Source organism: Microcaecilia unicolor, chromosome 1 (assembly GCF_901765095.1).
Source record: "Microcaecilia unicolor chromosome 1, aMicUni1.1, whole genome shotgun sequence".
NCBI classification, from domain to species: domain Eukaryota; kingdom Metazoa; phylum Chordata; class Amphibia; order Gymnophiona; family Siphonopidae; genus Microcaecilia; species Microcaecilia unicolor.
In genome coordinates this window covers 713,127,847-713,155,477 of record NC_044031.1, presented here as the reverse complement: position 1 = coordinate 713,155,477, position 27,631 = coordinate 713,127,847, and the positions used below count along the sequence as shown (strand labels likewise).

Here is a 27,631-nt window from a genome sequence, read left to right as displayed (position 1 = left end):
GGCTGCACTCTTAGTTAGTTGTTTATGGTTTCAGGTCAATCTATGTTATGTCCTCGCCGTTGTGGGGCCCAGTTGACCAATGTTCATTATTTTGAGTGAGCCTGGTTGCTAGGGATACCCCACATGTGAGAACAAGCAGCCTGCTTGTCCTCGGAGAAAGCGAAGATACTTACCTGTAGCAGGTATTCTTTGAGGACAGCAGGCTGATTGTTCTCACAAACCCGCCCACCTCCCCTTTGGAGTTGTTTGTTTATTATTTGCTTTTTGATTAAACTGAGTAGGAACACTCACGTGACGGGCAGGAAATCATCCGCGCATGCGCGGTGCGCGCGGTTCGCATGCTAGAAAGCTCTGGCAAAACTTTTAAAATCTTGCTATAGAAAAATTTGCTGTTTCCTGGGCCACCGTGGATGCAGACCCACATGTGAGAACAATCAGCCTGCTGTCCTCGGAGAATACCTGCTACAGGTATGTATCTTCGCTTTACAGCTTCACTCAATCTATGCCCCCCCCCCCCCCCCAGGAATCAGCGCTGTACCAAAGGCTGTGTGAGTAGTGCAGCCACACAGGGTGCAAAAATTGCTTCCTGCCCACCCCTTAGTATGGTCCTGCTGGTGATACCTACATGCAAATCATATAAAAGTAGCACGCTGTTTCTGTGGGCCCACTTTTGATGCATTTATAACCCTGCACAATTTTATAAGAGCCCTATACACATGGAAAGTGCTTTGTAAAATTATCCTGTTAATGCAACTGCCCAGTGTGTCACTGATGTTATGTGGATGATTCTCTATATATAAGCTTGTGCACTGCCTAGAAGAAATCAGACCAGATCTAGATATGCCATTGAGTCACACTGACTCCTTGCAACCACACAATGATGGACAGATGATCAAAAGCCCCGCGCTGTTACAATCAGCGCTCTAAAAATAGTGCTGGAACAGCATGGGGCTTTACCGCCCCTATGATCAGAGATAATAGCATGCAAATTTAAGCATGCTATTCACTCTGATCATAGGGTAAAAGTGTAGGAGGACTGTGCCTGAGCATGTGCTCGGGCACAATCCTCCCGCACTTGTTTGACAGGTCTAAGCTGTCAAAAGACCAGACCGGTCAAACACAGGGGCTGGAGGTCCATGGGACCACCAGACCCCAAAGTACTCCCACCCTGAGTCAAGCAACACTGGGGGCTTGAGGTCCAGTGGACCTCCAGTCCCCCTGACTCCCTGACACAAGTTCAGGGGGGCTGGAGATCCGGTGGGTCTCCAGTCCCCCTATCCCCCCCCCCCTGGCATCCCCTCCCATGAATGGAGCCCTTAAGCCACTATGTAAGTTAACAAAACTATGTAAGCCACATTGAGCCTGCAAATAGGTGGGAAAATGTGGGATACAAATGCAATAAATAAATAAATAAATCCCTACCCCCCCACCCCATGCCTAGTGGTCTTAGTGGCCCTTCCCCACCCCCTACCTTCGGTGGAGGAGGGAGATGGCCTCCTTCCTTTTCTATTGGCGCCACCTCGAAAATGGCACACCTGACCCTGCCCAGTGCATCCTGGGATGTGCTGGGTGGGGGGGGGGGGCTTCACACCGTATAAGGGAGTTTCTTGTCGCTGGAGGGGGTGTCGAGTTGGGGTTCCTGCTCCTGCAGGGGGAGCATGGGCTGCTGCATTGGGGGGAATGGGGAGCCTGCTAGCATGCTGGACAGGGTTCACCATTCCTCCCCAATGGTCTGCAAACCCTAACACCAGCTCTGAACTGGCATAGGGTTTGCCACAGCCAGCAGGCCAATATTTGTTGCACTGGTTGCTGATCATTGGGGAGGAATAGGTTTAGCATGCATTTGCAAGCTACTTGCGCTGAGCCCTGTTTTGCATGCATTTGCATGCTAGTTGCATTCAGAGCCCGCGAGCGCATTGTTTCACGCGCTTGGGGGCTCTGATCATGGGGTAGTAGCAAACTCAGGCACTAGTATGGCGCTAAGAGCCTCTAGCTCCTGTGTTTGCTTCTGATCATTGGCCCATGAAGGACCCTCAAAGTGGAGGAATAGCCTAATGGTCAGTGCAGTGTTCTGAGAACCTGGGGAACTGGGTTCAATTCCCACCTTGGTTTCTTGTAATTCTGAGCAAGTCACTCAACCATCCATTGCCCCAGGTACAAAATCTTAAATTGGGAGCCCACTAGGGACAGAGAAAATACCTGAATATAATACATGTACCACATTCATTGTCCCACAGAAAGACAGTATATCAAAATCCATAGATAACCCCCCCCCCCCCCCCCCCATGGCCCCTTGGTACAATGCAGGATTGCTGTGCAATCACCTTCTCCCAAAGCATGGAGGGTTGAGCAACTTGCCCAAAGCCACAAAGATCTGCCTTGGAAATGAACCTGTCCTTCTGGTTCTCAGCCTGCTGCTCTAATTATTGGGTTACTCCTCAACACCAGAAGAAATCAATAGGTGGATTACAAATTTAACAAACTGAAATGAAAAAAGAAAGACTGTAGGGCATTACAAATGGAACCTTAGGGGCTGATATTCAAAAGTGTTTATATGTTTAGTGGCAACCATTAAGCATATAGTCCTCCTATACTGCTGAAAATTCATACAGACTGCCCTGGAACTAGTTGAATAGTAAAAAAAAAAAACCCTTAAAATGCACAAGTGTTGCCAAAACAATTTCAATATGCATTAAGGCTTTCCACTTTATCTTCCCAAAGTGCTCACATTTTTTCTTTTTTTTACTTTTCTATTTTTTTCTTTTCTGTTTTACCTTTTTAGAGGAGATAAGACCTCAGAGACCTTTAGCTGGTAAAGGCTGCAAACCTGTTAGCAGCGCTAACGCAATCATTGGTCTGAAAAAATCCTCTTCATTGTTCACAACTTTTAATTCTTTTAATAATTCATTTAATGACTGTCATGCAGAAATTCAAAGATGCCAAGACAAGACAGCACTTTCTCTACTAAGCCCGATGGAGCCACCGTTTCACTCCAGTAAAACTTCCTCAGGGGCAAGTGCTGTACTTCAATGTCTTGAATTCTGCAACACAGAGAGGGTTGGAATTGGCTCACAAAGCATACGAAATTGAAATTGATTGGACTTACAATTTAAACCTCTAGTGGAACTCACACAAGCAAACCTTCGTTCTTTTCTGAAAAAAATGGCGTCTGTGATGTCAGATGCCAAAGAAAGCATTTAAAAGCATTCCACAATGAATATGCAAGAGACATATTTTGCATGCACTCCCTCCACTGCATGCAGGGCAAAGCAAAGCTAGCGCAGAAGACAGGAACCAGGGCAGGATACAGGAACCAAGGCTGGGGCTGGAGACAGGAACCACATAGAGAAACCTAACTGATAAAAGCAGGATGCCAGAAAACCAGATATAGTAGTAAAAGAGAAAAACACCAGAACAGTATTGATTATAGGGGAGAGGGAAGATCCTCAAGTACCAAGAAATGCAGTGCAAGACTAAGAAAATGTGGCAGAAAGATATAGAAATATTTCCCATCATTTTGGGTGCAACAGGCTTGATCGAAAAACTTCCAATTGCACCTGGATAAGTTGCCTATACATATTACATCTTATGAACCCCAGGAAGAAGCTGTTTGGCACAATGCAAGGACTACGGCAAGCGTTAGCAGTAAATTTGAGAGACTGAGATCATACTCCTCTGGCTTAGGAGTGAGGTTCATTCCTGTCATGGTATGCACAAAAGTAACCTACTTGGAGAAATTGCCCCCCCCCCCCCCCCGAAAGACCTGAATACTTGTTCAGCCATGCAGTCTACTCCAGGGGCGTATCTGGACTCGGGCGGTAGGGGGGGCCAGAGCCAGAGGGAAGGGGCACATTTTAGCCCCCCCCCCCCCCCCCGGCGCCACCGATCCCCCCCCCCCACCATTTCCGGACCCCCCCCCTCGCCACCAATGACACCCTCCCCCGCTGCTGTCACTTACCTTTGCTGGCGGGGGACCCCAACCCCCCGCCAGCCGAGGTCCTCTCTTCCATGCATGCTGCGCCACTGCAAGTTTCAACGCTTCCTGTTCTTCTGAGTCTGACGTCCTGCACGTACAACGCGCAGGACATCAGACTGAATTCCAAATTCTGAGTCTGACGTTCTGTACATTGTACGTGCAGGACGTCAGACTCAAAAGAACAGGAAGCGTTGAAACTTGCATCCTGCACGGAAGAGAGGACTTTGGCTGGCGGGGGCTTGGGGTCCCCCGCCAGCAAAGATCGGCGACGGGTTGGTGGCGTGCGGGCGGGAGGGGGAGGTGGAGAGGGTCTGTGGTAGGGGGGTCCAGGGTGAAATCTGCGGGGGCCCAGGCCCCTGTGGCCCCACGCAGATACGCCCCTGGTCTACTCACCAGATTACTTTCTTTGCGGTTGTCCAACTTTATGGAATGCCTTGCCTCATTTTATTAGGACAGAGGGTTCTTAGCAGAAATTGAATTCCTTATTGAAAGCCCTATGTTTTACGGAAGCGCTCTAGGAGTCCAGTTCAACGTTGGGAGCTCTCCAGAAGGTGCCTATGCCATGGGCCTGGTTGCAGTCAGGGGGTGTATTATCTCCTGTTTTATGTTCATCTTCTTTGTTCTATCCTTTTTTTTTTTTTTTTAATGGAGTTCTGGACATTGTTTGTTTGTTGCTATTTGAATATTATTTTATTGTAAACTGCTGTGATCTATTATTCGGTATAGCAAATTTAATAAACCATAAACCAATATAACTAACGTAATATCTGCAGTTGCCAATTTGAGAGAATCTAAAAGTGTAATGACCTGTAAAGAATCCAGGGACGCCCCAAGAGACTGTGGCACCCTGAGCCAACTTTTGCATTGGTGCCCCCCACCTGCAATCTGGTATATCTCCCTCCATTTCTCCCTCCTGCCTGTGATCCAGTATCTCCCCTCTCAAGTCCCCCACCCCCGCTGCTGGACCAGGTGAGGCACTGGCTCAGGTCACTGGTGATAAAAGGCACCAAAATCCCAATCTGGCATCTATCCCTCTAGGAGTCTGAAAGTAGACCAGACTGGGATTTTGCCAACTTTTATCACTGGCGCCTTGAGTCAGTGCCTTACCTGATCTATAGGTTGAGTTGGCTCTGGAAGAATCTTTAATTTAGGATGGATGTTCATCTTAAAACTTAGGAACCTAAGAATGGATTAAATTTTCACAAGTTTTAGTCTGCCGCTTAGTCTCCAGGGGTCAATTATCAAACTCTGCATTAGGACAAACTTTGCAGGTACTATATAGCACAACTCTTCATTTATAGTCAATTATTCTAAATAGGATTAAAAAGGAGGAGAACTCTTTCAGTTTTAATTATATTTTGTTTCTTTCTAAGGATAAAACACTAAATAAATCACACAATATACCATATAAGCTAAATACTTTTTTATATTACACATGTTATGGTCACTGTTTCCCAGGGGACCTAACACCGCCACCTCTTGCACTATGCCCTGCACGTCACCAAGGACCAGATCCAAAATGGCTCTTCCTATTGTCAGTTCCTGGACTAGTTGCTCCAAGAAGCAGTCATTTATCATATCTAGAAATTTTATCTCCATGGCACTCTCTGATGCAACATTTATCCAGTCAATATTGGGGCAATTGAAATCACTAACACAAGAAAACTGTAGAATTTGGAAAAGAGACGGATGAGGGGAGATACGATTGAAGTCTACAAAATCCTGAGAGGTGTAGAATAAGTAGAAGTAAATCAATTTTTTACTTGTTACAAAAGTGCAAAGACTAGGAAACACTCGAGGAAGTTACATGGAAATAATTTTAAAACAAACAGGAGGAAATATTTTTCCACTCATCAAATAGTTAAGCTCTGGAACTCTTTGCCGGAGGTTGTAGTAACAGCGGTTAGCGTATCTGGGTTTACAAAAGGTTTGGAAAAGTTCCTGAAGGAAAAGTCCATAGGCTGCTGTTGAGACAGACATGGGAAGCAACTACTTGCTCTGGGATTTGTAGCATGGACTGTTGCCATGATTTGGGTTTCTGCCAGGTACTTGTGAACTGGCTTGGCCACTAGTGAAAACAGGATACTGGGCTAGATGGACAATTGGTCTGACCTAGTATGGCTACTCTTATGTTCTTAAATAAAATTAGCATCTGCATGCTTTATACCGTGAAGCTTGCCACAGGTTCTATACAAGGAACTCATGGCCATTAGCACTTACTTTTTAAGAAGGTACAAAATAACACAGGGAGAGCTGAAAATGCAATTATTACCCATCAAGTTCCTCTCCTGAACTAAGCACAGCACTGGGAACAGCTCCTCTATGCACTATGAGCTTCACTAAGGGAGGGACAATTTTCAGACAACCACTTCACCAGTACTGATTACTGTTTAGACACAAAATGGCTTTGAAAATAATCTTTTCTCTCCAGGTATGTCTGGTGTAAAACACTGGTTTAGTTCAGTGACAACTAGGGCAATCAACTTGACTTCCAGTCACAGAGAGAAGAAACACCAGTGCTGCCTTATCAGCTCCTGTTGCAAAGGTATTTACATTAAGAAGGTGCTAGAATACTTGGAAACGGGGGGGGGGGGGGGGGGGGGGGGGGGGGACGGGACACTAAGAAAAAAGACCAACCTACCCAATTATCATACTTGGAGTTCAGTTGTTGTCCTAATGACAACACAGGTGTGTGCTGAGATATCTCATTACACCACCTAGAGGCAGGTAAAGGACTTTACACTTACAGAGAACTAATGTGAGAGAGGGTTGTAACCTTGCCAGTGTTTAACAGTAGCATATAGGTAGTTTTGGTGTAACTGAAATTCTGCTAAAACTTCCTGAAAGTTTCCATTAGCTGATATACACACTACCAGCTACAGCCCTTTCTTAAAAGTAAATCATTCCTGTCATAACATAGCAGTAGCCATGAACAAAAATACAGAAAGCAGAGTGGGTTTATATATGGCCTGGTTCTCAGAACAGGGTCACATACTGAGGCTTCACAGAACGTGAATTCAAGATGACAGTTAATATGGCATCAACATGTTTGAAGTTCTTTAAAATATAAACCTGGCAAAGTGTATTTTCAAAGCACTTAGACTTACAAAGTCTAGTAACCTGTGGAACTTTGTAAGTCTAAATGCTTTGAAAATAAGCGTCACCTCTGGATCAGTCTGTATTCTGCTATTCCACATTCTTAAGTTGTATTTTAGCTTAGGGAGGTTCTGTCTCTCTGATTTTTGTTTTTTTTTGTGCCTCTCTATTAGTGTACCATCTGTTCAGTGCCTGCTCTTGCACGTCCTCCAGGACTGAAACTCCAGTGATACTTGAAAAACTTTTGAGTCATTGTCAGAGAAGCAGGCTAGGACTTAGTTACTTAATAGCTCTAACATCTGTTATAAATGAGTCACGGGGAAAAAAACTGCAAACATTTTTTCATGATAAAGTTAACATTTTCACTACTTTCTGATTACTTATCTAGGTTTTTTTCTTCATTTCTCTTTCTGACTGCTAGGATTTCCGTCCTGGAAATGCTCATCTGCATGAATACAATTCCAGGGATTTATTTATTTTCAGCAGCAGCAGCAGCAGAGACTGGTCTCTGCTAAGTTGTGTTAACTTCCCAGTTTGAAATGTCACCTCACTGCTTTCAGGTTCCAACGTTGAAACAGTGACCTGTTTAATTTAATAGATTTAAAAATCATCCTCATATGTACAAGCCACTTAATAACCTCACTATCTGAGGTCAAATGCTTATCAAAATAGTATAATATAAAACTAATAGCCCAAATGAGAGAATAGGCAAGCTATCTAATATCCTCTCATGTCTATGTCATAACTATACTCTGTAAGCTACATTGAGCCTGCAAATAGGTGGGAAAATGTGGGGTACAAATGCAATAAAATAAATACAAATAAATAAATAAATAGCAATTATAATACTGTGAGGCCAATATTCAAGAAAAGCTGAGGAAACTGTTGGGTATCTACTTTCAGCCAAACTCAGGAGCACAAGTGTTTAGCTGAAAAGTCACCTAAATGTAAGACCTTAAAAGTTATAATCCTAAATTTATGCCACTATTCATTTCCAAGTATATTGTTGTACCCTACGCTTTTCCAACTTAGCTCAAAATATCCAGAAAGCAATTAGAAGAAATTGACACATTCTTGAGAATCATGAATGCTTCCAAGCTAAAAGACTCACTGTGGCCTACATGAGAGAGGGAGGAATCTCAGAGACAGTTTGGTCTCCTCTGTGTTGCCGGATACCCTAAGAACAAGACAAACACGTCAGGGTTGCTTTCCTTGTGGGAAGTGTTTGTTTGTAATGTATCCACGTCCACTTTCTATTTTGAAGATCCAATTTACAATAGATGTATTAATTTGAGAGACTTTTTAACCTGCAACGCTTCTAATGTAGTGTATGTCATTGTAGGTCTATGCCCCTTAGACTATGTGGGAAAAACTAAGAGAAAAGTCAGAACTAGACTTTTCGAGCATATACTACTACTACTACTACTTAACATTTCTAGAGCGCTACTAGGGTTACGAAAAAAGGACGGTCCCTGCTCCAAGGAGCTTACAATCTAATGGGCGAAATGTCAAGTTGGGGCAGTCTAGATTCCCTGAATAGAGGTATGGTGGTTAGGTGCTGATGGCAACATTGACGAGGTGGGTTTCGAGCAAGGCTTTGAAGATGGGCAGTGAGGGGGCCTGGCGTATGGGCTCAGGGAGATTATTCCAGGCATGGGGTGAGGCGAGGCAGAAAGGGCGGAGCCTGGAGTTGGCGGTGGTGGAGAAGGGTACTGAAAGGAGGGATTTGTCTTGAGAGTGGAGGCTATGGGTGGGAACGTAAGGGGAGATGAGGGTAGAGAGGTAGGGAGGGGCTGCAGTTCAAGAGGCAGATTCTTACTACCCCTTTACTTAGCCATTTTATAGAACAAAATCACACATTTGACCAGTTAAGATTCTGTGTTGTAAAAGCTATAAGAAGCACTTGGTGAAGGAAAGGGTTATTCTTCAATAAAAAGTCGGATTGTGAATTCCTGGTCGTTTCCTTCCTTCCTCGACCACCTCTGCTGTTTCTCTTAGACCTGGGTATCTATTTTCAGCTAAACTCAGGAGCACAAGAGTTTAGCTGAAAATTCACCTAAATGTAGGATCTTAAAAGGTATAATCCTAAATTTATGCCACTATTCATTTGCCTGGATTAGGCACCCAGGAGGTGAGTCTATAAGGAGCCACCTAGTTTTAGACAGCAGGAACGTAAATAAATGAAGGAATTCTAGCCACTTATACATGTAAATGACATCATAGAATACTGACTAGTGAAAGTTCACAGCGTGGTTTGATGGTGCACACTTTGAAGGTGGGTGTGCGCGTGGGCAGAGTTTGGGTGCTGTGTGAACAGAGCACAGAAGAATGCGTGTGAATTATAGAATTCTATTATTTATGAGCATTCATGCTAACATCTAGGCATGGGCTATAGGGATGGTGGAAGTGATCACACCTTAAAGTGTGTTTTTGCCAGTTGCACTAGTACTCTAGGGACCAATATTCAGACCACAGGAGGCAGCCTGGCTAATTCCCTCATAGCTGGCGGTGAGCCCAGATATTCAATGCTGGGCCGCTTCCAGTGACTGGCATTGAATATCCTGTTTATTTTTGACTGCTATAAACTTAGTCAATATTCAGTGCTGGCCGGCTAAGTTCATAGCAGCCAAAGATAGACCTGCTGTTTATGCGGCTTGACTTGGCTGCAAAACTTAGCTGGCCAGCATTTGAATATTCACGGCTAGCTGGCTATATCATGCAATATAGCCAGTTAGCTGCTATCCTCCCCCAGTTCTGTAAAGGTTACCTAAAATTGTGCATGCAAATTTTTAGGAATGTTCCTGATTTGTGTGCACAATTTAATTGAATACCAAGCCAATTAGTGCCAATAATTGGCTTTTCTAACAGGCAGTTATTGGCACTGATTAGATTTAATTGGGACTCACATAATGAAAACTGAAACTAAAAGTCACAGTGCTTTTACAGTGGCTGACTTTGCAATACACTCGAGGTGACAGCTAATGCCAGAACTCCACAGAGAGGTTAATTCCTAAGGAGCGTATCATCCCAAATTTACAGATTTACATTCCTGCTAAAATTTTGTATCAAAAGCATTTATTTGGAGATTTCTATTTACCATACTAACTATTGTGCAAGATCAGAACTGCATTACTTGCAATCGCAGTACAAAAATAGAACATAAAGAGTAGCCCTTCCCCCTCAGGACTACCTTACAATCCCTGGTGGTCTAGTGGTATAGTCAGGGCAGGAGTGATACCCCAGTCATGGCAGCCATTTTGAGAGCAGAGCTGGAATGGGCAAGAGTAACTGGGGACCACTCTTACCCCAACTACACCCCTAGATATTGTAAGATAGACCCAGGGAGGTCTATGGTTGGGGGTGGAGGTACTTGGGATGATCCAAGAGGAAAGGCAACTTCTGTTCAGGGGGAGGGAGGCAAATAGGACAAAGCATAAATTTTTGGCTTCCAGCAAAAAAACAAGGTCATTTTTGGCCAAAACTGAAAAAATGGCCAAAACTGAAAAAATGGCCAAAACTTTAAATAACCTTTTGGCCAAAACCAAAACCAGGCAGGAAAAGGATTTTGGGCTGGTTTCAGCTCTGTAACCAAAACTGAAATTTGATCAGCCTTTAATGTGCATGTTTAACAATAGTGGTACATGTGTACCGCACAGTAGGTGGACTTAGAGTACATAACAATACATTTGATGTTATTTTGAGCTGCTCTTTTCTGATTATTAGAAACATATTGCTTTGTTCAACTCTCTCTGCTTCCCATAGACTGCCTGCACTGGATTATCATTGTTTCTTTCTTGGTATTGTGAACTTCACCAAATTTTAAAACTATACTTGATCTGATTTTTTTTATATTTAGCATCTCCAAAAAGAAAAATTTCCATACAATACAGATTATATCAAAGCATCATGAGCTAAATTCTATATATGGCGTCAAAATATTGGCACCAAAAAAATAAGTATTATTCTATAAATGGCACACCAAGTTGGGTGTCATTTATAGAATAGCACCTAGTTCTGGGATCTACACATAACGTTTATGCATGAGGATTTATACCAACTGAATCCTGCTGTAAATCCCTGCACCTAAATTAGATGCAGATCAGGCGTATTCTGTAACAGTGTGCACAAATTCTTGGAACATCCAAGGCGTGCCCATGCCCCTCCCATGGCCACACCCCCTTTCAGATCCACACATTAGAATTTATGCGTGCATCTTTATAGAATATGTCTAGCAAGATGCATGCATAAATTCTCATTGTTGCCAATTAACATTGATAATTGATTATTAGCACCCAATTATCAGCACTAATTGGTTCATTATTCAATTAAATTGCATACAGAAATTGGGCATGTGTCCAAATTTCCATGTGCAATTTTGTCATATATAGAATCTGGGGGCATAAGTATACCAGCCATGAAAAACAAATATATCACCTCATAAATATTATATATAAACATGACTAATATCTAATTCTCACGGATTTCTGGGTATTGATTCTCTTGTAGCTTACTGACATAAGAAAGTCTTTGACATAAGATATATTGTTCTTACTCATGTGATACATAGCACTACTTACTAATAGCAATGTAGCACTTGAATAAGTGTCTTCTTATGGAAACAACAAATGAAAGTTCTGTTTTGGTACAGCTGCTGAAAAGGTTAAAATTCTTTCCCATTCTTTCCATTCAGCCAGGCAAAGAGATGTTTTTGAAAGTGTGACAGCTGTGAAAATTCTCCCCTATCAGTATCCAGAACAATAAAATGCTATATGTTACCCCTTACTTGTGACTTTCCAATGCAGTTGAAGGCTCTATGACTTTATCTGATTCAGATGCTCAACAACTTGAAAAGAGTAAACAGGAGAATTCTTCAATAATCCCCCAAACACTCCGGACAATTTAATACCACTCAAAATTCATATGTAGCTTCTTATACATCAGCACATGAGTCTACTAATCATTTCTATAGCACTACTAGATGTATGCAGTGCTATACACATTATATGCAGGTATTTTCTCCATCTCTAGAGGGCTCACAATCTAAGTTTTGGTACCTGGGGCAATGGAGGGTTAAGTGACTTCCCCAAGGTCACAAGGAGCTACCAGTGAGAATGGAACCCAGTTGCTCAGGATCAAAGTCCACTGCACTAACCACTAGGCTACTCCTCCACTCAGCTTAGTGCCCTTGCATTTCTTCTCTGTTTATATAAGCAGCTTACACTGCAACTTAAGAAAATGCAGCTTTTGTCTGATCTGCAGTTTCTCACCTTCCCTTCCTATAAGGAACATGAGATGTGGTTGTGTCCTTACAGCAGAATTCAGGAGATCTGTAAGTAAGTGATGATCATGTGATATTTGCAGTCAGTTTTTTTTAAATCATGTTTTAAACAAGGCTTGTCCAAGTTCAATCTTTGAGGGCTGCAAACCAGCCAGGTTGTCAGGATATCCCTAATGAATATGCATGAGAAAGATTTGCATGCCTACCACATTCATTGTATGCAGATCTTTCTCATGCATATTCATTAAAACAAGGAAAACATGATCAAGGTATCCAATTAACTAGTTAACAATAAAAAGCAAAACATTAAAATTTGTGCTCAGAACCCAGTACTACCTGAACAGAGTGACACCCACCAATCCCATCATTGCACACTAAAGAGAATATTGAAAAAAGATTCAGTCCATTAGCAGTAGTCTTTTGAAACAATTGTATGTGAGGTACTGAATATCCACTTTAAAGCTGGAACAAAAAATATATAACTAGTCTCTCGAGTGATTTTCCCAGATATAGTGCAAACCCCACATGTACTTTCAAGAGTCAACTTATCTGCAGAGTTGGTAATCTTCAATAACTGGACTGTTCATCAATAGATGGGAGCTCCTCGGTGAGTGTTCCATTGATATACTCCAAATCCTCAGTGTCTGCTATATTCACATGTGAATCCCTGACACAATCTGAGGGGCATAATCGACCAGAAACGCCTATCTCCATGGGTGTTAATCTCCGAGAACGGGTCCGTGAAGGGGCGGAGTGAACCGTATTTTTTTTAAAAAATAGACGCCCATGCTTTATTCGCCAAGGTGTGAGCTGGGCGTTTTTGCTTTTCACCGATAATGGAAAATGAAATCGCCCAGCTCAAAAACGAATAAATGCAAGGCATTTGTTCGTGGGAGGGGCCAGGATTCATAGTGCACTGGTCCCCCTCACATGCCAGGACACCAACCGGGCACCCTAGGGGGCACTTTTACAAAAACAAAAAAAAAGGTAAAAGAGCTCCCAGGGTGCATAGCACCCTTCCCTTGGGTGTTGAGCCCCCCAAATCCCCCTCAAAACCCACTGCCCACAAGTCTACACCAGTACTATAGCCCTAAGCGGTGAAGGGGGGCCCCTACATGTGGGTACAGGGGGTTTGGGGGGGTTGGACGACTAGTAGCATTAAGCAGCACAATTGTAACAGGTAGGGGGGGGATGGGCCTGGGTCCACCTGCCTGACGTCCACTGCACCCCCTAACAACTGTTCCAGGGACCTGCATACTGCTGCTGGGAGGAGGGTATGACATTTGAGGGTGAAAGTAAAAAGTTGTGAAACATCATTTGTTGTGGTGGGAGGGGGTTAGTGACCACTGGGGGAGTCAGGGGAGGTCATCCCCGACTCCCTCTGGGGGTCATCTGGTCATTTAGGGCACTTTTTGGGGCCTTATTCGTCAAAAAACAGGGTCCAGGAAAAGTGCCCTAAATTCTAGCTACAAACGCATCCATTATCGGCGAGGGCGCCCATCTCTGTTCGGGTGATAACCACGCCCCAGTTCCGCCTTCACCACGCCTCCGACACTCCCCCGTCAACTTTGTCCGCATCCGCGACGGAGTGCAGTTGAAAGCGTCCAAAGTTCGGCTTTCGATTATGCCGCTTTATTTGTTTTGTGAGAAGAACGCCCATCTCCCGATTTAGGTCGGAACTTGGGCGTTATTCTCGTTTGATTATAAGCTGGTCTGTGTTTCACATCCATGCTTCTTCAAGGGGATATAGATATCTATGATACTGTATTTCTTATATCCTGAACAGCAACCTCCGGAATGGAACATCCACCCAGATATGCTCTTTAGTGTGCTATGATGGGATTGGTGGGTGTCACCCTGTTCGAGTAACACTGGGATCTGAGCACACTTCACAAATTTTAATGTTTTGCTTTTTATTGTTAGTCAATTGGACACCTTAATCATTTTTTCCTTTTTTTAGTTAATTCACTACATACTCGGTCAGGTGTGTTTTAAGTTTATTTAAGTCCCGTGATTACATTTTTTATAATGCATAGTCATTAGGGATATCCTGAAAACCTGGTCTGCATGCAGCCCTTGAGGACTGAACTTGGACAATTCTGCTCTAATCAAAGGCTTTGGTTTTATTTTCCTAATATTTGAAAGGTACTATGCAAGAACATTAATATACTCCATAAAGCTGGCTAAATCATACCAACGGGGAATATTTATCCCGGAGCTTGATACTGTAAGGTGAAAAATACTGAGGTTAGTATTTTAAAACCACTTATGCCAGTACTTCCCAAATCTGGTCCTGGAGGCACCCAGCCAGTCAGGTTTTCGGGATACCCACAATGAATATTCATGAGAGAAATTTGCATGCACTGCCTCTACTGTATGCAAATATATCATGAATATTCATTGTGGAATTTGCATGCACTGCTTTCACTGCATGCAAATCCCTCTCATGAATATTCATTGTGGATATCTTGAAAACCTGACTGGCCGGGGTGCCTCCAGGACCAGGTTTGGGAACCACTGAGCTATTTATTGCAGTGCGCTATTGTGTTAGTGTACGGCTGTACTCTAAAGCCCATTATTTACCACAGGTCTATTTTATACAATGGCATCTACTTACTAATTAGGCAAATTAGCGGTGTTAGCACACACTGATGTGCAAGCATGCCTTAGTAAATTTAGCCTTATTTGATCAAAATTAGCACTTTTACATATGAGCAGGATTCAGTCTGTAGGTAGGCCAAAAATTAACAGGGATAGCAGCAACATTCAGTCATTATCTGTGGAGGTTAAACCATATAAGTGCAGGCACACAAATAGTATAATGTTATGCAAATAAGATGCACATATATATGCAGTTTATGCTCACTGAATATTTGAAGTACCTCTATATGTAATGTTATATTCTGTATCGTATAAGGTAAATATATAGTTTTAAGGTTATAAAATCCCCAAATGCAGTTTAATAGAAGCCTGGTTAATTATAATATTGAAAATCTGATGTATCAAAGTTTCTTTCCCCCTCTCCCCCCAGCTACAGAATGGGAGAAAACCTTAGTAAATCAGGCCATCTCTATGTTTTAAGTGTTTACATTCTTCCTTAATCCAAGTTTTTAAACTGAAGTTCCATTTTCCATCTGCTGTAATTTTCCAAGTAATGACATTATACCAAGAATAAGTATATGCACCCTACAAAACAAACTACCATCTTGAGTCAAAGCAGCAGACTCCTCCGTTTCTGGAAGAACTGAGAACAGTGGCTGTTTTTATCTGGCACAGGCTCACAGGCTGAAGCAGCTGCCTTTTTGTTAGCGCTGGCCTGGATTACAGTCGTTCCCTGGGTTACCCATAAAGATGCTGCACAGAATGAAGATTTGCAGAAAGCAGGCAAAAGCTACACCTCTCACATACAGCACCACACTATACAGTCTGCCTTTATCGCTAGTTCTGCTACATATGTCATTCTATATCTTTTGACCTAGCATGGATCATTATAGCTAAGGAATAATCTGCTGCTCAGTTTAGATTTCAAAAGACTGCAGGACATGCATTCCTTATTTGAATCTGGTGCAGTCAGATTGCACGGTCTTTTCTTTAGAGCAGAGCTGTCTAAACTAAGGGCCCATGGGCCAGCTATGATCCAGCCTGCACATCCCAGTGTTCCTTGTGTTCTAGATGCCGTGGATCGTATACCCAACACTGCCCTGGCAATGTCATCAGCAAAGATACAAAATGACCACTTTTGATGAGGCATTGAGACATGTATATCATCAGATGTGGTCTATGGGGCTGTCAGTAATAACGCTGCTAGAACAATTGAGAATGTTGCTACTAAATGGATTTCTGCCAGGTTCTTGTGGCCTGGCTTCGCCACTGTTTGGAAACAGGATACTGGGCTAGATGGATAGACCATTGGTCTGACCCAGTATGGCTACTCTTATGTTCTTATGTTGAGATAAGGAGCCACCCCAAGACCCACTCCCATTTCTCAGATCTGCACTGAAGATCCTCGGACCACTGCCAGCCATGGCTCCCAATGTGACCCACAGGCCAAAATGTTTGCCTAGCCCTTCTTTAGAGGATCTTTGCACAATGGAATACCCTTGTCAACCAATTCAGGAATTTTTGTACTGGCCTCAGAGAATAATCAAATGTTGAAAACAAGTGAATCGTAAAAGACATTAATGGTAGTGTGAAGGAGATGAGGGAGGGGAGGATTTGATGTATTATAGTGATTATAGCAAAATTTAAGAATTTAAACGTCCCTAACGCTGACGATATTTTTGAAACAAAAGATGGACGTCCATCTTGTTTAGAAAATATGGGTTTCCCCGCCCCTAGATTTTGCTGTTTTGCAAGGACGTCCAAATTGCAACTTGGATGTCCCTTTCTAAAATGCCCCTCTGTGTGATCTTTCTCATTGATTGTTATTACATTCCTATTTTTTAATGGATTTCTTTTATTGAGGGGTCCTTTTACTAAGCTGCAGTAAAAGGGGACCTGGGCGAACATCAGCACGTGTTTTTGATGTACAGTGAGGCTCCCTTTTACCGCAGCAGGTAAAAGGCTATCTTTTTTTCTCAAAAAGAAATGACCATGCGGTAAGTGAACCACTTGCCACGCAGCCATTTGGTGGGGACCACTTACCGCTATGCATTGAGGTGGAGGTAAGGGCTCCTGCAGTAACTGGACACAGGCACTACAAAAATAGAAATGGCACATGCAGAGGGTGGGAACTACCACTGGGCTCCTGCCATTTAGGCACCAACTTATATAATTGCCTTTTTAATACCTCAAAAGTTCATGGCCCTCCTCTTCTGTGGATATTTCTTAAGTAGGGCCAGTAAAGGGTATCTGGACATGCAAAGAGTCCACTTGAATATTACAGCACATGGAGAAAAAGAATGGAAAATGACTGAACAGAAATGGAGTTACTGTGATACTGGAGAAAGCACATCATTCTTTTCCTCATTATTCTTCTAATAATTTAAATCATGTAATAGATATAAGGATAAAACAGGTAGGGCATTGCTAGGGGATTACAGCATTTCTCACAGGTGGCTGAAGACACAAGGTTGAAGTGTGCAATAATCCTCCAGAAACTCACTATTTATTGCTTAAATCATAAATAGAAAGGTGAAGTAAATCAGATTAAACACAGAGGCTGTCTGGTTATGCAACTCAAATGCAGCGACACAAAGAAAAGATTTAACTGTCTTCATCAGGAACAGCCCTTAATTTGTCAAATAGGTGGATTCCATGCAAGGCTGGAGTTCTCCACTAGTTGAAAATGGCAGACCTGAAAAAAGGTCACTTACTTCCCTAAAAAAAGAAAAGAGGAGAGCCATGTGACCTCACTTGTGAAACGTTATTAAGCCCTGAAAAACAAAACAATGTCATAGCGTAGATAACTATTCAATGTTAAAGCCCACCTCTTCAATGACGCCTTCGGCACCTAACCACTACACCTCTACTTAGGAAATCCAGACTGCCACAACTTGATATTTCGTTCTTTAGATTGTAAGCTCCTTTGAGCAAGGACTGTCCTTCTTTGTTAATTTGTACAGCGCTGCGTAACCCTAGTAGCGCTCTAGAAATGTTAAGTAGTAGTAGTAGTAGTAGTAGTAGCAATGTTATAATTCAAACCCAGGGGTTTCACTGATTTCAAACTAAATATCCAATATTGTTCTCTCAAAAGGAGATGAGCCTTTTTGTCCCCGACATATGAATTAGGAATTTGTTCAAAAATAAACCAGGTAAGCTGAATAAATTCATGATGGAATTCTAAACAAAGGGAACTCATAGGGGCCAACAACTGTGGGGTGTTCAAGCTGCTGTGAACTGGTCTAGTGGTGCAACCAACATACAGTTTCCTACATGGGCACATTATTACATATATAACATATGCTGATTCACATGTCATCACAGATGTCAAAAAATGTATGCACCCAGTGAAACAATATGTGAGAGATAAACTAATATTACATACACTACATTTGCCACACAGTGTATGGTTACCCTTTTGTCTGAAGCTAGTCACATGGGGCTCTAATGAGGATGTAACTAAATAGCTAAATTCCTGCCCCTAGTGAAGGCTACACAAGGTCCTTCTTTGAATGTATCATGTAATTGCAAAGCATGCCAATGTTTCTAAATACTATGAGCAATTTCAGTAGCCATGGTGGAATAAGGCAACACATATATTTGATGATCCAGAACAGAATGTTGTCTATCTTGTAAGAACAGTTCAGGATTGGCATATAATGCTGTCAAATATGCCCTCTGGATAACTTTGTAAGGGTATCCTCTTGACATAAAACACTGTCCCAAAATGTCTGCTTGTTGTTTAAAATCAGACAAGGAGGTACAAATCCTGCAAATGTGTAAAAGTTGACTTATGGGTAAAGCTTCCCATAGACATTTAGGGTGATATCTGGTATAACTCAAATAATTGTTGTATTTAATGTCCTTCCTGTATACAGTTGTGTGTAACTTCTGATCAGCTCATGTACTATAGCATCCAAAAATGCAACCCAAGTATTGTCAAAGGTCATAGTAAACCAAAGGTGGATATCAAATGAATTAAGCCAATCTAAAAACTCCCGCAATTTTAAAGAAGATGCTGTCCATATCAAAAACATGTTATCAATGAATCTCACCCAAAGCTTAATTGGGTAGAACTTAGGAGCCGGATACAACCATTTTTTTTAACTTAGAGACATATAATTTTGCTATACTTGGAGCTGCCGCCATTCCCATCACCTCTCCTTGATATTGTAGAAAAAAATTGGCCGTCAAATTGAAAATAATATCTGGTTAATATAAGTTTAGTAAAAGAAATCAAAAAAGAAACTGCAACCTGAGGTGAATTAGGATGTTGTTCCATACTGTATTCAATGCCTTTCTTTGGGGGATGTTAGTATACAAAGCTTGAAAAACCACAGAAGTGGAAGGAACACCAATGTCCCAAGAGGAATCACGCTTAAGAACGTAAGAGTAGCCATACTGGGTCAGACCAATGGTCCCTCTAGCCCACTATCCTGTTTTCCAAACAATGTCCAAGCCAGGTCACAAGTACCTGGCAGAAACCCAAATCGTGGCAACACTCCATGCTACAAATCCCTGGGCAAGCAGTTGCTTCCCATGTCTGTCTCAATAGCAGACTATGGACTTTTCCTCCAAGAATTTGTCCAAACCTTTTTTAAAATCCAGATACGCTAACCGCTGTTACCACCTCCTTCAGCAAAGAGTTCCTCCTTAATTAAAGTTTATAATCTATATTGAGCATCTTTGGTCTGTTTTGAAGACCCTGATTCTGTTCCCCCTCTTCGTGTTATAGTATACAAAGCTTGGACATCTGAAGTAACTAATAAATCAAAATCACTAAAGTCCTCAATCTGTCCAATCCATCATAAAAAAATGAGTAGTGTCTCTAATAAAAGAATTAGCTTGACTAACAACAGGTTTCAAAAAATAATCTACAAGTTTTGATAGAGGTTCCAAAACTGTTCCTCTAAGAGATATAATAGGTTTTCCTGGAGGACAGTTCAGTGGCTTGTGTACTTTTGGAACAATATAAAATATGGGTATACATGGACAAGTGCATTCAAAAAAACGACTTTCAGATTTACCCCCCCCCCCCCCCACCACTGTTTACTAAGCTGCGCTAGCAGCTGCTGGTGTGCAAATGCCAATATAGCCCATTCACTTGAATGGGCTGTGTCGGCATTGCCACGCGGCAGCCACTAGCGTGGCTTAGTGAACGGGGGGGGGGGGGGAGGTTAGTTAGCTGCCCCGTAGCCATGGCAGAACCCACCACAGCCACACTATCTTCAATTAACTTAGGTGTAGATTCTGTAGATAACATTGTGTAATATTGAGCATTAGTCAAATGTATATACACTTCTATCTTATAATGGTCCCGATGCCAGAATATTATAGATCTCTCCTTGTCAGCAGGTTTAATAACCAAGTGGGATCAGTTTGAGCGATTCTCAAGGCTTGAAACTCATTTTGAGTTAAATTTACATAACATTTTTGTTGTTCTTGAGATTCCAGTTCGCTTATGTCTTGCAACACCAAATCCCTAAATGTAGCAATGTTGGCACATCAATGATGACTTATGCTAATATTCTATGATGGCATTTTAGCGCAAAGATGCCATTATAGAATTGATGTATAGCACTCGTCATCAGCATGCCTACCTCGAGGAGCCCACCAGAGAGTCTCAGTAGATAAAGTTGCTGAATCATGATGCAGCAGCTCAGGAACAAACTGGCAGTGTTCCTGTCCTCTCTTCTTCACGTAATCATGGTGACTTACATAGGAGCTGGAATGTTGCTGTAATGCTCCAAGATTAGACATATGAATATCCCAGTCCCCTAGATAACATCTGTAGCACTGGTGAAGTCCCATCTATTTCTGCTTTGAACATGCCTTATCCACCTTTATATATTTTGGCAGCAATTCTGTTAATTAGTGCCTCATTCATTTAAGTGCCACAAAGGGGCACACTTAGTGCCAGTTCCAAAACAGCTTAAGGGAATATTATATAATTAGTGCAAAGCTGCAATGCATGCCAAAAGTTAGGTGCACCATGTGCACAACTGACAGTATTCTATAAGTTGTGCACATTGCTTTGTGACGTGCCCTTGGCGTGCTTACGCTCTGCCCATGTTACATCCCCCTGACAGTTGTGCACTAAGCAATTGAGGCACAATGGGATTAATATTCAAAATGATTTAGCTGGCTGCTGACTGGTTAAATCGTTTGGTCAAGGCTAGCCACTAATATTCAGCGGCACTTAACCAGCTAAGTGCCACTGAATAGCCCAGTTAACACTAAACACAGAGCTGACTATCTTAGGGGCATTCCTGAGGCAGAATCAGCACTTGGCCACTTAAGCGCTGATATTCAGCACTTAAGCAGCAAGGGTCAGCACATAAATGGGACCGCATAAAAGTCTGAACTATTTTTATGAGCTAACCCATGGACGCTTAAGAGATGAATATTGACTTAAGCAGCTATGTGTTAGCCACCATAAAGATAACCAGATATTCAAAGCTGAAGCCTGCACAGGTCCCAGCTTTGGATATCTGGGAATAATACTGACAGTGGTGAGCAAAATGCTCAGCACTGACAGCTGACTATTGACCCTACTGTTTATAGACTAGCACCTAGCTGTAAACCTTTTCCAGAGACAAGAAGGTGGTAGAACTAGAGGACATGAATTTAACTTGCAGGGGGTGACTCAGGAATAATGTCAGGAAGTACTTTTCACAGAGAGGGTGGTAGATACCTGGCATGCCCACCTGAGGGAGGTGGCGGAGATGAGATAAACCCAAAGGAATCTTGTATGGAAGGCATGCACTCAGAATAGCTTAGTGGTGATTAGATGGCAACACCAGTAATTGAGAAGCAAAGTCAGTCCTGGGCAGACTTCTATGGTCTGTGCCCTGATCATGACTGGAGAGATTCAGCTTCAGTAGTTGAAAAACAAGGCCAGTGCCGAGCAGACTTCTATGATCTGTGCCTGATTTTGGCTGAACAGATTTGGATGGACTGTAGTGAGGCTTCGATGACAGCTTCAGTAGTTGGAAATCAAGGCCAGTGCAGGGCAGGCTTCTTCTATACAGGACCACCGAGAGGGGGGGGGGGGGTCAAGATTCCCTGGGCCTGGCCTCCAAGAGGGGCCCAGCGCTGGCAAAGCTTCCAGAGGCAGGCAGAAGGTTCTGCTCCCTCAGTCTGTCTCTCTCCTGCTCCTGGGTCCCAGCACACAGGAGCAGGAGAATGACAGACCGAGGTAGGAACAACAGACACAGGAAGGTAAGGGGGCAGGGGCGGTGGCCCGATGGGGGGAGTGTGGCAGCTCTGCACCAGGCCCAGCTCTGTCTCTTGGCAGCCCTGCTTCTACAGTCTATGCCCTGAAAATGGCAATGACAAATTAAGATCAAGTATACATATGTAGTATTTAATACGTAATACTGAAAACAGTTTAAAGGCTTGTATTTCTGGCTCAATATCAACCAATTTAGGACCAAAAATTCACCAATCAAGGAAATTTGATGGACGTCTGTTTCACCGTTGCTTTGTCAAAGGAAAGAGCTTATCACAGTAACCTCACATTCCTGCTGCTGTCACTGCGGTGATAAGCGCCTTCCCTTGACAAAGCGACAGCGAAACGGATGTCCGTCAAATTTCCTTGATTAGTGACACTTTGGTCCTAAATTAGTTGATACATATGTAGTATCATATCATACCTTAAACTGTTGGGCAGACTAGATGGATTATACAGGTCTTTATCTGCCATCATCTATTATGTTACTATCAGGCTCATTTTCGAAAGAGAAGGACACTTATCTTTCGACACAAATTGGAAGATGGGTGTCCTTCTCACAGGGTCGCCCAAATTGGCATAATCGAAAGCCGATTTTGGGCATCCCCAACTGCTTTCCGTCGCGGGGATGACCAAAGTTCATGGGGGCGTGTCGGAGGCGTAGCGAAGGTGGGACTTGGGCATGCCTAACACATGGGCATCCTCGACCCATAATGGAAAAAAAAGGGCATCCCTGACGAGCACTTGGACGACTACCTGGTCCTGTTTTTCTTATGACCAAGCCACAAAAAGGTGCCCGAACTGACCAGATGACCTCCGGAGAGTATTCGGGGATCACCTCCCCTTACTCCTCCAGTGGTCACTAACCCCCTCCCACCCTAAAAACATCTTTCAAAATATTTTGTGCCAGCCTCAAATGTCATACTCAGGTCCATCACTGAAGTATTCAGGTCCCTGGAGCAGTTTTAGTGGGTGCAGTGCACTTCAGGCAGGTGGACCCAGGCCCATCCCCCCCTACCTGTTACACTTGTGGTGGTACCGTAAATGTGAGCCCTCCAAAACCCACCAGAAACCCACTGTAGCCACATCTAGGTGCCCCCCTTCACCTGTAAGGGATATGGTAGTGGTGTACAGTTCTGGGTAGCGGGTTTTGGGGGGGGGGTTGGGGGGCTCAGCACACAAGGAAAGGGAGCTATGTTCCTTGGAGCAATTTCTGAAGTCCACTGCAGTGCCCCCTAGGGTGCCCGGTTGGTGTCCTGGCATGTCAGTGGGACCAGTGCACTACGAATGCTGGCTCCTCCCATGACCAAAGGGCTTGCATTTGGTCATTTCTGAGATGGGCGTCCTTGGTTTCCATTATCGCCGAAAATCAGAAATGACCAAGTCTAAGGATGACTATCTCTAAGGGCGACTTAAATGTCAAGATTTGGGCGCCCCTGACTGTATTATCGAAACAAAAGATGGACGTCCATCTTGTTTCGATAATACATGTTTCCCCGCCCCTGGATGGGGACGTTTTACGAGGACGTCCTCAGCAAAACTTGGGCGTTCCTTTCGATTATGCCCCTCCATGTTACGTTATGTGCATAACTGCCAATTATTGACACCAATCACACACAGAAGCACTGTTATTCTATAAATTAGGCACACAGTTTGGCACCTAAATTTAGGCACCAGCTTATAGAATTTCCTTTTTAATACCTTAAAAGTTCATGACCCTCCTCTTCTGTGGATATTTCTTAAGTAGGGCCAATAAAGGGTATCTGGACATGCAAAGAGTCCACTTGAATATTACAGCACATGGAGAAAAAGAATGGAAAATGACTGAACAGAAATGGAGTTACTGTGATACTGGAGAAAGCACACCATTCTTTTCCACATTATTCTTCTAATAATTTAAATCATGTAATAGATATAAGGATAAAACAGGTAGGTTATTGGTAGGGGATTACAGCATTTCTCAGGTGGCTGAAGACACAAGGTTGAAGTGTGCAATAATCCTCCTGTTTATTGCTTAAATCACAAATAGAAGGGTGAAGTAAGTCAGAATAAACACAGAGGCTGTCTGGTTATGCAACTCAAATGCAGCGACACAAAGAAAAGATTTAACAAAGAATTATTTTGTTACCGATACTGCTAAGGCAAGTCGAAATCACTATAATTTGTAATGTGCACAGACTGGTATGTTTTCTTATAAGTTCTTTGTGAAAAGGGACAACAAGGCTACCCCTTCATTTGCAGGAACAATATGTAGCAATTAGTAGAAACGTACATGAAATCTATGAATCCCCTCCAAGCCTAGCTTTAATTCTATATGTATTCCAGTGAGCCATAGCATCAGCTGCCCCAGTCTGAGACTTGTTAATTGCTGGCTTCAAACCCTGTAACAACACAACAGCCTTACGTAATCTACCTGTTGGACCCAGTCACCTACTCTTGCCTCATTTAAGCTTTTTAGAGGGAGTTTCACAGGATAAATCCCTCCTCTCAGTACCCTTCTCCACCACTGCCAACTCCAGGCTCCGCTCATTCTGCCTCGCCTCACCCTATGCTTGGAACAACCTTACTGAGCCCTTATGCCAAGCCCTTCAAGTCTTTGCTTAAAGCCCACCTCTTCAATGCTGCATTCGGCACCTAACCCTTACCGTACAGTGAATCCAGACTGCCCCAATTTGACTGCCCCTATCGGACCGACCGTTCACTTGTCTATTAGATTGTAAGCTCTTTGAGCAGGGACTGTCTCTCTTTGTTGGATTGTACAGCGCTGCGTAACCCTAGTAGCGCTCTAGAAATGTTAAGTAGTAGTAGTAGTAGTTTCAACTCGTTGCCCCTCAGTACGTTTGGTATTCACTATCTAAGTTCACTATTCACTCCAAAAACCACTTTTCTATAGCACCATATAGTAACTATGGTTAAAATTCGTGCCACAACTGACCATAGATGCTAAACTTGCTGATGCTGTATTGGGTAAAATATTGGTTGAGCCATTGTAGGACAAAATATTGGTTGGTTCACCCCATTCCACTGCCTAGGAATTTAATCCTACAGTTTACATCTGTGTATACAAAATTTCAATAGTCCCAAAAGCTTTAAATAGCAGGGGTATAAAACAATGAACCCAACCAACCCAGTGCTAATCATCAATTACTTATTCTTAATGTATATAATCTGGTATGCAGTAGAATCACAAGGACAGAAGCCTCAGAGGTGACTCTATTCACACTATGAACAAAGCCTAGTGCCTCGCTCAAATTATCATCGGCTTCTATATACATCCAAGTGCCAAAACGTACCAATTGTTTCAAGTCATACTTGACCCCTTAAATATCTTTAATATGAAATTTAGAAAACAGCACTTATCTCTTAAATAGGAACATTAGGTAAACAGGACCCCCAGACAAATATCAAATATTAGCAAACTTTAAAAACATAAAACATTTGATATATCTAAAAAAAAACTAACATATACACACGTACTGGCACACCTACATCATTTTGGTGCCTCTAAGTCAATGATTTACAAAATGGTGCCGGTAATCCCAGCATCATTCTTATACAATCACATCCCACCAGCCAATAGAAATATAATTCCAGAAGTGATAGCCAATCAGAATTCACATCAACAAAGCCCAGTCAATTTTGAGATTTAAACCCCTAGGTTGTACAGTTTTCAGCGTAAATATCCACTGCTGTTCCTTCAGTTTAAGTAGCTGGTTAACATTCCCCTTCTCACATCCCAAATGGACTTACTCTAATACTCGCCATTGAATATCCAAAGGGGCATGGCCCCTATCTAACCAATGGGAAACCATCAGGGCCTGTCTATTAGAACAACTAAAAAAGTATATAGATCGTGGTGTGGAATTACAGAACAATCAAACAAATACTCAAAAAATCCACTTATTCAAAAGTGACTTAGTTTGAAGGAAAAAGGCCTCAAAGAGCTCCAAGATCAATTTTAATCTCACGGAGTTTAAACAGACCTGGATGGTCTTCTCTTCATCATAGGCCAAAAAACCTTATAATGCCACAGGTTTAAACTTCTTACAATATCTGTGGTCAAAGATTATAGAGCGTCTTGCATATTTTTCTTAGTTATACTGTAGGTATAGATCATTACTATATGATATCCATTTTACACTATTACACTTATCTTTTTAGAAGTGCTGCATAGCTCGGAGCGGGAAGTGAAGGACTACACAGCGTAATACCAGAATGAGCAGCATAATCCTTTTACTAAGGTGTGCTGAAAAATGTAGGCGTGGGTTTTGGGCATACGCCAATCCATTTTTCAGCGCCTGTAAAAAAAGGCCTTTTTAACATTTTTGCCAAAAATGGATGTGTGGCAAAATCAAGGATGGCCAAAGTTCAAGGGGGCGTGCCAGAGACGTAGCAAAGGCGAGACTTGGGCGTGCCTAACACTTGACGTCCTTGACCCATAATTTAAAAAAACAAGGACGTCCCTGACAAAAACTTGGACATTTTCACCAGGACCTGTTTTTCTTATGACTAAGGCACAAAAAGGTGCCCAAAATGAACAGATGACCACCGGAGAAAATCGGGGATGACCTCCCATTACTCCCCCAGTGGTCACTAACCCCCTCCCACCCTCAAAAAACATCTTTAAAAATATGCCCTGCCAGCCTCTATGCCAGCCTCAGATGTCATACTCAGGTCCGTGACAGCAGTATGCAGGTCTCTGGAGCAATTTTAGTGGGTGCAATGCACTTCAGACAGGCGGACCCAGCCCCACCCCCCCCCTCCCTGTTACGTTTGTGGAGGAAACAGTGAGCCCTCCAAAACCCACCAGAAACCCACTGTACCCACATCTAGGTGCTCCCCTTCACCCGTAAGGGCTATGGTAGTGGTGTACAGTTGTGGGTAGTGGGTTTTGGGGGGATTTTGGGGTGCTCAGCACCCAAGGTAAGGGAGCTATGTTCCTGGGAGCAATTTATGAAGTCCACTGCAGTGCCCCCTAGGGTGCCCAGCTGGTGTCCTGGCATGTCAGGGGGACCAGTGCACTACAAATGCTGGCTCCTCCCATGACCAAATGGCTTGCATTTGGTCATTTTTGACATGGACGTCTTTGGTTTTGAAAATCGCCGAAAATCAGAAACATCTATGTCTAGGGACGTCCAAATCTAGGGATGGCGAAATTTAAGGATTTGGACATCCCTGACGGAATTTTCGAAACAAAAGATGGACGTCCATCTTTTTCGAAAATATGGGTTTCCCCGCCCCTGGATGTGGACGTTTTGCAAGGACGTCCCTTTCGAAAATGTCCCTCCATGTGTTAGCCAGCTCTGCAAACCCAGAAATTCAATGCCAGTGCTCAGACATGGGCCAGGCATGGCTTTAGTGCCGGTGGAGGTCTGCAAAATGCTGATCGCTGCCAGCTGAATATCGGGCCCTTGATTGATTAGCAATTAGTACACAAGAACATAAGAGT

At 42.9% G+C, this 27,631-nt stretch overlaps 1 long non-coding RNA gene across 1 annotated transcript in view; it reads left to right on the top strand.

Moving 5' to 3' along the window:
• The window catches only part of LOC115460645, a 67,831-nt gene that overhangs the window by 36,124 nt on the left and 4,076 nt on the right, over positions 1 to 27,631 (top strand). Inside the window, exon 2 of the long non-coding RNA XR_003940532.1 lies at positions 6,408 to 6,521. This is a non-coding gene — a long non-coding RNA (uncharacterized LOC115460645). The remainder of the gene's footprint in view (positions 1 to 6,407; positions 6,522 to 27,631) is intronic.